The sequence below is a fragment of the Falco biarmicus genome, chromosome 12, assembly GCF_023638135.1.
Source record: "Falco biarmicus isolate bFalBia1 chromosome 12, bFalBia1.pri, whole genome shotgun sequence".
NCBI lineage: Eukaryota > Metazoa > Chordata > Aves > Falconiformes > Falconidae > Falco > Falco biarmicus.
Window position 1 is genome coordinate 2,121,356 of NC_079299.1, and position 9,962 is coordinate 2,131,317.

Sequence of the window (9,962 nt, forward strand, 5' to 3'; positions counted from 1 at the left end):
ACAGAATAAAAACCCATGTCTTTTAAACTGTAAACTTCCAGTTTGACAACCACATATAAATCACATGTGATATCACTGTAGGATAACATAACATTCATATATATATTTCACACTAAAATGAGCTTATCTTTGTTTTAATTACAATACATTGAAGTAGGCCTATTAAATGAAAAAAAACCTGCACCTGCTGAGGTTGAAGTTGGAACAACCAAATGGAAGACACACAGTTCAGAAGTATTCTCTTCTCCCACACATGGCAGTCTGTTAGAAAGAACAATAATTTTTTAAAAAAGCTCTTTCTTTTATTTTCTTCAGTTTAGGACACACTCAGCCTCATCATGATCACAGAATGTCCCAGTAAGCAACACTGCAGACTACAGTGCCCAAAATTTTTCAGACATAACTGGAAATAAAAAAGCAAGCAAAGTCACTCAGGTAAAGTAAGAATGACCTCAAACTTGACCTGAAGACTTGGGGGGGGGGGAAGTCCAAGAATCTAAACTTTGCATTAGCATTTATTATTTGCATTTCAGGTACCAGCTAGAGGCTCTGGTTAAGATCAAGACCTGCATTTTCCTCGGGCCATACAGCCTGAGATGCATCCTAAGAATTAACACTCTTAACAAGGCTGTGAGTGACAAAAGGTAGTTGAAGGAAGCATTGTGCTCCTCTTCTACAGGAGGGAAAGCTGTAGTAAGAAGACTCAAGTGATTTGTCTGGAGTAAACCCAGTAGCTGCTCAGAAAAGAGTCCACCTGTCTATCCAGACCGCTCCCCTGCACATCACAAGTCACAGACCATGAGCGCGACACAATTCCTCTCTCAAACACTACCTTTTGGCATGTCAGTTTTCTGTCTTGTTTCCATTCCTGACTCAAGGGGAAGCAGCACAGACTCAAGGAGGAGGTCTGCTTATGAGAGATTTGGTTGAACTCCCAGCATTCTTGTGAGGAAGCAACAATCAGTATATATAAAACACCAGTCAACCTGTTGGAAGGAAAGGAATGATGATATAAAACCATAAGAAGTTATTCACATGTAATGTTGTAGTCTAGAAGTTCTTCAATTTTTAAAGGAAAATAAAGGTGCCAACAATGTTCCTGTAAATCCTAGAAATTGTTCTTCCTTGAAATAGAGGGAGAAATCTTCTGTAGGTTGTGGGCTCCTAATAAAACATATCAATATAATTTTAAATAATTATGCAGTATCATAAACAACTATGAACAGTTTCTGAGAGTTCATTCAATGTTAATAAAGATTAGACATTAATTTATTATCACAGTAATATTTTAGAAATATGAAGCCCTATCTATAATTCTTTGTCAGAATAAAAAGAACGGCTAACAGAAAAGACCATGTCTCTAAACCTAGACTTAACTATAATAAATATAGCTGTTGGGTCAAAGTTATACTTTATTTTACTCTACTGACTTCAGGTGGATTTACTACATCAAAAATGAATATGGTCTAATAGTTTATTTTTCATAGCTTAATCTGATTGTATGAATTTATGAGATTGTATGAATTTATGAGATATAAGAAGTCCTAGCCAAACCATCAGGAGCACATTAAAAATCAAAACTTCATTTCCATTTAACAGTCAACACTAAAACATCAGCATCATTACAATGCCTTCAAGCTTGATAGCTGATTCTCACCCTGGATGCGAACAGCCAGCCAGCCATTTCCACAGTATCAGCTGCTTCCATTTATCAGAAATTAGAGTGACACGTTAATTTTATGCAAAGTTACCTAAATGTGATGGATATTACATATGCCAGCCACCATAACAGGGTTCAACTCCAGGTTTCCACTGAATCAATGAGACAAAAAGAGATTGTTCTATAAAGCCCTTTTTATTAATAATGCTACAGCTCAAGCTGGGTGCCTCCGAAGAGGGACACCAAACAAAGGAATGTGTGGGGAATTATACCCTTACAGTCTAAATTCCCCACCCTTCGTGTGCCAGTTTGGACCAGGAGTGATATTAGGGTCTGGGGTCTTCCCATACTTCATTGGGTCCTTTCATTGCCTCTGGGCCAGCCTCTTCTTATCTCTAAGGTTGCAGCTTCTGTTAATGAACGCAGCTTCCTTACCTTCTGGATTGAATCAGCTCTGGGGCCTTCTTTAACTTGACTCGGTAAAAATTCAACGTATCTAGGTGAAAGTTCACAGTTTGCAGCCTAAGGCTTCAGCAAATTTAGCTACTTATGCTAAGCAAGTTAGCAAGTTACGCTAAACAAGTTCTATACAAGTAGTATACCAAATCACACAACACAAAGAAGAAAACTGTTTGCTCTGATCTCTTTGAAATTTTAATCACTGTACCAACTTCTTCAGGGCAAAAACTGGATTAGCAGTACTTGACAATTCCAAGTATGTGATACAAAAAGTGTATGGCAGGCTTTTCAAGATGAAAGGGAAGCTGCTCTGTCCGTGAGTCTTCTCAACAGAGAACAAGAATTAAGATATTTTTCAATGCGATGTGTATCATGCCTTCTTAATAGTATTACAAGGTTTGATGTTATTTTCAGTTCTCAGTTGCCGACAATACTGAGCCTGCTAACTCCAGATTCACAAGATAAATGGCTTTATATATAAAAATGCAAGATACTATCCTTCTAATCAACACCAACCAAGTGTCAGCTGAGGCAAATACTGTTCTTCAAGGGTAGGTTAGTTGTCCTCTTGAAACAAACTATCTCAACTGCTGTTCTTGTTTGGTAAAAAATACCACTGCTCAGTTGATTAAATCTGAGTTTGATTTCAATACACCTGGGTTTTAAAAATATAATGAATTTAGAGTTAAACTTATTCATATTCTGATTTTGATAACATGTTAAAACTTCCCTCTGCAGCTGCAGGGGTTTGGAATATACTTAAAAAAGTAACAAAATATGAGATTTTTTAAAATGCTGGGGCTGTACTGTGAGAAAAAAGATGAGAGTAATCCATGAGATCCCTCAGCCTGATCTCTCTAGCACACAGGAGGTGGACATAGTGGTATTTTTCTTAGCATTTTTTCTTTTTGGTGTTAAGGACCTCTTTAAGGTGATGGGATTTGTGTCTTCACTGGGAATGTGAATTGTAGGAGGTAAGGACACCAACCACCAAAGCAGAGTTTTTTCTGCAAGTGCAAATTGGCAGTTTTTATTAAAAAATGTTCTTTGAAGCAGTCACATCATATAATCTGAGCAAATGAGGCTAATGTAATGACTTGAAGCATATTTTTTTTCTCACCATCACAGAAAAAGGAAGCAGTTGTTTTTACAATGTGCAGCAGCTATTATATTAAATTAATAGATCTAATATGTCTGGATTTGTAGAAAGCTATTTGACAAAGTTTCCCTTGATAGATTATTGTAAAAGTTCTCTAAATACGGGTGAGGTAATACATTATTAAGATGTATAAGGAATTGGTTAGAAACCAGAGAGATGAATTGAAGGTATCTGTTATTCATAGGAGTTGGTAAAGAGTGAAAACCCACTGGGCTCTAATTGTGTCAATACTGTTTAATACTTGTTTTAACATTTTCAACAGAGCTGTAGCATGATCGTTCTTCCTATTTGTGGGTGTTACCCCAGAGAGAAGCATAGCTCAGTGAATTGTAGCATTTATGGGCTTGAACCAAAGGTTTCAGGGCAGTGGGTCAAACCACAGGATTATTCGCATCAGTGAAGTGAATGGCTGCACAGACAGAATTTAAGCATTAACCAACCAGAGCATCGTCAACCACTAACACACACTGAAACAGCAAAGACGATGGTTAAAGGATCAATACCAAAATGTCCCAAACTATAACAAGACAATACTGGAAAGGTTTTACAAATATAAGTAGGGCCAGTATTTTCACATTTGGGCAGATCTGTGAGTCATGGGAAAGGGAGTTTTTAGAGCTGCTGCACCGGTGACAGGCCGACAACCCAAAAACTTCTTGTCGTGGCAGTACCGAGTATTGCATGTGCTGTCCTGTTGGTGATGGTAGCCCTGCTTACCATGTCTGAGTGCTCAGATCAAGCTGTGGTTTCTAAAAGGGAAGCTGACATCTGCATGTGATTTAGATGAAGACCACTAGTGCTCAGGCCCCCACAGGCACCCTCCCAGTCAGGTGCAGTCTAACCCACTGGTCCACCACAGACCCGATTGAAATCCCTGTGAGGTCTGGAGATGACAGATGCTGGATTTGGTGGAGCTGGATCACGTTGCTCATGACTGCCATATCAGTTCCAGGCACTATGTATGTTTCCATACTGAGCTATATATGTAAAATAGATTTGAAAGGAGTGATTTTTGCAGAAGGAAGACTGTGCACCAACTTCCCCATGAGTACGATGATTACCTGACAGCTCTCAAGAAAGCTTTCTAGACATTTAAATTTTCTATTGTTCCCTTAATAAAAAAAGGCCCCTTTTATGCAACAAGATCAGCCATACCAGCTTTTCAGACATTCATAAGTTACACTGTGACAGTGCTTAGAAATCAAAACTGGCAGTTGTGTTTGATCCACAGCGGTGGCTGAAAACAGTGTATACCATCTAAACTGGTATATACAACCCCCAGGGGTGAGGCAATGTCTGAACTTTAAGGACACAATTACTTTTGAGAGATTGTGACATGAATATTTTATGTGTGAATCAAGATTTTTTTTCATTCAAAAGAAAGTGAAATATAATTTGAATGCATGCTGTCAGATGAGTGACACCTACGGGGAAATTATAGCACAATAATCAAAGTCTGAGACAGAGGAACACTCTATTCGACCAAAGAAGAGATCACACAGTCATTAATACAACAATAGACAGGAGTTTTGGTACTTAGCACCAGTAGTCTATTTGCACCTAAACGGGAGCAAGACAGCCACTGAGAGAAGAATGAACCTCTCTCTCTCTCTCATTGATTTTTCAAACATTTCTAGCATTAAAAGTGACAGGTCACTTCTAATTCAAGCATAACATGGATGTACAGAACAAAACAATGGGAGAAAAAAATGAGCCAATTGAGAATTTGATTGCATTTTCCTTTACTATGTCTACCTTTGAAAAATCCATATTTGAAAAAAACTCAACCCTTTATGAGCTGAAAAAGGTCACGTGATAGCCAGGGGCAGGATTACCTGGGGAAGTAGTTTGAATGGCCTGGCCCTGGTACAGACAGCAATGGAGCCACAGTAGCCCAAAGCATGATTTTTCTGTGCTGGAAAAGGTTATTGGTTGTCTGCAGTGTCATGCCCAAAGTTTTTGCATTGACCGTATTCATGAAATGTATCTGTGCTGCTATGTCACAATTTTTTCCCCCTTTCTCCGAGGTCAGTGATATAATTCTGACTGGAAGAAAGCTAATCAACTCCATAACAGATGAAAAATAGCAGCAGTTGGTTTTGCTCTCTCTTAGCCACAATGTGTACACGTGGACTCTCCTCTGACTCATGGTTTGCTATATCTAATGTCAGTAAGAGAAAAACAGTGTCAGAATTGGATTTGATACTGGGGGAGGGTCTTCTATATTGAGAATAAATACAGGGTGAAGGTTTAGGGGGGCAGGTTTTCATTGAATTAGCACAGGAGGAAAGCAAAGCAGCCTGCCCAGAAATAAGACCGCTATTTAATGAAAAAGGGAGGGTCCTGAGAATTGAGTATGGGTGTCTCCAGGAATTTCAAGAATCTTCAGTGTGAGATTTAAAGAGGGTTTTTGGGTAGTAGCATAAAAAGAAAGTTAAATGCCTCAATACCTCCTTTGTATAAGCGTGACCTCCCTGACCTCTCTGCTAAACTGCACAAAGTGCTAGGGTTCCCTGTGCAACTCTGGAAAGAGTACCTGAAAACTAGCAAAACAATTAGGAAACCATCTAATTTGCCAATAGAAAAACAGGAAAAATCGTTTTGAATTTTAAATTCTCAGTATATTTCAAGCAGGAGCCTAAATATTTTGCCGAATGGTATCTAGAAATAGCTCAACACACTGGACTCTCCTACAGGTAGATACCTGCATACTCTTACATACTCTTTGCTTTCAAAACATGGACACGTAGTGCACAGTTACTGCTTCCTCCTGGGAGTAAGAATCCTTGGTCCAAGTCCTAGATCTAATGACTGTTAGTACATTTTACAATGTATAAGCAAAATACAGACCTTGCCCTTGGAAATGAAACAGGCACCCAGGACTTCCCTCTCCAGGTACACCTATTTAGTATTAGGCTAGAAAGCCATGCCCACACTGTCCCAATTAGCTTTGTATTCCATGCTAATGAGAATAGCTTCCATGGAAACACCGAAAATACATGTTCCTTACTGCACATAATATTTTGGCTGATTATTGAAATCAGAGGAGGTGGACTTGACCCCATCAGACTGGAAGAACTGAACAAAAAGCTTTAAAAACCGAGCTGCTATTTAAACTGGTAGGATGGGTGACAACACCATCTTCCTTCCCTTGGCTTTGTCTTGAAGACTATTTAAGGCAGCATGAGCTGGTTCATTTGCTGTTACTTGCTTGCCAGATTAGTATGAGGAAAAAAAGTGTGACACTTTGTGGATGTGGCTGGAACTTACGTGGCGAAATACTGAGTTACCTGATAGTGCTAAGAAGGAGAAATTCCTGTGTGTGCCTGGAGGTCTCCTTGGAGCTCTACTGTTAAAAAATGATCTCAGCAGGGACTTGAGGCACTTCCAGGCGTGGACAGCAGTTGAATAGTTTCTGTGGATGGCAGTTTGGGTCATCTAAATCTACATCCCAGCTGAGCACCAACCACAAGATGCAGGGTTCAGCTCCCGTGAGGTATTTAGGTGCTTAATGCCCACTGGTTGCAGTAGGAGTCAGATGTCGAGGTACATTCGTAGATGTCACCTTCAAAGTTCATTATACGTGTTTCACTCAACCAAATACAACAAGCTTTCTCACTATACATGAAACAGTATTCTAGGCTAGTTTTTATATCTGTACTTAAAGCCCACATGCTGTGCATAGTCCTGCCATAAGAAATGTTTAACCCACACACTGTTCTTTTAAAGGAAAAATAATGTTTTCTTTACATAGCAGCAGGAATTTCACAGTTGAAGGCTGAATAATGTATCTTTTAAAAATAGCAGTTTATGCTTTCATCTCCAAAGCCTTTTGCTAACACTGGGCTCAGCCATGCATCCCTCCAGGTACTGAACTCCTCCGACTATATAGCAAGATACAGATATAGGAACTGACAGGATCAGTCCCATCCTTACACCCCTCCTGTGAAGTAAATTATTATCCTCTTGTTACAGGCAAGGAGACAAATACAGACTGAATTTGATTTTGTAAGATTACAATGCTGGGTCGCTGCTCACAAAATCAAGGCCATATATCAAAACAGATTCTATTAGCTCATTGAGCACACAATTTTGCCCATGCAGGACACTGTGAAACAGGAATTAAGTAGAAGTCTGGCAGTGATCTGTACTTTACTGGGATTAATAAAAAATAATTCTGTATTTATAGGGAGGTACTAAAATTATTAAACTAATTAAGGATGCAACGTTACAAAGATCCTAAAGGATATTAATGATTTTCAAGTGCAAAACTTTACAATAAATTTGTTTCAGTTTAAGAAAGCATGTTCTCTCTCTGTTGTTATGTTTTGCATATTATTTTTGTAAAAGGAAAACCAAGACGTTTAAGAGATTAAAGCATATTGCCAGCAAAAACACACTTAGAAGTTGTCTCCTAACAATTTTGTTTCTGCAAAGTTAGAACTGTCTGACCTTTCTGGATAGTGTTAAACTTCAGTTATGTTGATGATGTTGAAATTTATATGACTTTGCTAAAAGCACAGTTCTTAATTCTCAAGATTTTTTGGAAAATTTCAGGGTTTGAATTCTTCAGAATACAAACTTGCTTATTTCTAGAAGTAAAAAACTAAAGCATAGTCCTGGCACATTTCTGTGCTTTTCACTCGTATGAAGTTGTAGCTGTTCTACACACAATACTCTTGAATTTACTGGGACTAAGACCCACAAAGCTGGGCTTGTGACCCCATATATCAATATCCATTACAGAGAGGAGCCTAAATAAATGCAATCTTCAAAATGCCTATCATCTAAAAATCTCTGCTTTAATTGTTGCTATGGGAAAGCTGGCTCTTAGAAATTAAAGGTCTGGATCATTGTATGCTAGCTGACTCTCAATGAAGAACTGTATGATCACTTTTAATACACTAGCCTGTGAATTTACACTTATATCTCAAATAGTTACACTTGTATCTTAAAGACACAGACCTGACTTCAACTGGAAGTGCCTCTGAAGGAAGTTCATGATGCTGGCAATTCTCTGAGCTGTTTTTCACCAATCACATTAGGGCAGGGTCTCAGCCTGAAGTTGTGCCCAGCCTCTAGGCTAGAAAGCAAATCCACTTTGTCAGGACTTGCACATCCAGCCTAAAACTTTGTGTGTGTTTCCCCTGTGGTGTCTGCACACAAGTCTGGATGTTGAGAAAAGCCGTAAGTTTCTTGGAAAGCTTTCAACGAGCAGGAGTGTGCTATGGCTGTACTAAGGTTTCCAACCATCAATGACCTTACGTGTTTAAAACCTGTGTCTCAGCCTGAACTTTCCTGGCTTCAATATACAGCTGCTGGGTCTTTTTGTATCTTTGCTGACTAGGATATCATCAGTTAGGCACAACATCCGCTGTCACTTAAGAACAGAAGCTGTTCCAAGTGTCCTGAAGGGAGCAGACCATAAGAAATGCCTGCACGGTGTCTAATCCTGTGTCCTGTTGCCAGTCGTGGCCACCAGCAGGTACCTGGGGATGCAAAGCCTCCAGTGACACCTCCAGGTATGCACTCTTGCCAAGAATTTGCAGCTTATGAACTTCTCCAGAGTGATTTAGATAAATCTTTGCATTTAATAGCTCAAGAGGATTTCTTGTCCATGCTCTTACACAGTGTCTTCTTGAGATCATCTAAATGGTTATCATTCATAGCATCCTATAGCAAGGGTTTCCACCAGTTTAACTACATATTGTATAAAGATTCACCCTGTTCTGTTAAGTGTGAACTTGCCTCCTGCGAGCTTCACTGGGTGAACCCCAATTGCTCCACAGGGAAAGAATATAAACAATAAACTTCCTGGGCTATTTACAGTTTTATATACTTTTGTCACATATTTGATCTTTTCTGGGCTGAAGAGTCCTGGTCTGTACAGTCTTTCCTCACATGGAAGATACTCCATACCTGTGATCTTTGCTGTTTTCTTATAAGCTTTTTCCCACTCTGTCTTTATGAGATGAGGCAAATAAAGCTACATATGTAATAACTGGGTGCAAAATACATTTAAACAGTTGCTCAGTTTTGTAAGCAGCTTCTGCAACCCTTAACAGTTGCTCCATCCTGAAAAACTTAGTATTTGTAAAGACTGATACCTCACCTGTCATTGATACCTACTCCTAAATTGCTTATGGAAGATGATGAACAGCCTTCTGACCACTTACTGAACATTTACTCTTATCTTCTGTTCCCTTCTTTTACCCAGTTATTTAACCATGCAACTGCCCTCCTCCTTATAATGTCTGAACTTCCTTAAGAGCATTTGGTGAAGGACCTTGTTAAAAGCCTTCTGGAAAAACAGTAGTCAAGCCCCTATCGATATACTTGTCAGCTCCTAGAACCTGCAGGTTTGTGAGACAGGACTGCTCATCACAGAAACCACATGACTCTGGCTCAGTATCTGATATAAATCTGCATTAGATACAAATTAAACTTCTAGTATAAAACCAAAAAAACCCCAGACATTTGATGTGTGGAAGGAAGAAGACAGAAACAGGACAGTCAGTAATACTATTAGAGAAGAGTGCTTCAGCAGAAATGGTGAAAATTATAGAGGATTGAGAAATATTTCAGAGGGAAATAGAAGCAGCAGTGATGAAATTTAACTTGAAGTAATTAAACACACATTAGCCTAAAATAATCCTATATGTTACTGTATTTCCAATGAAGATA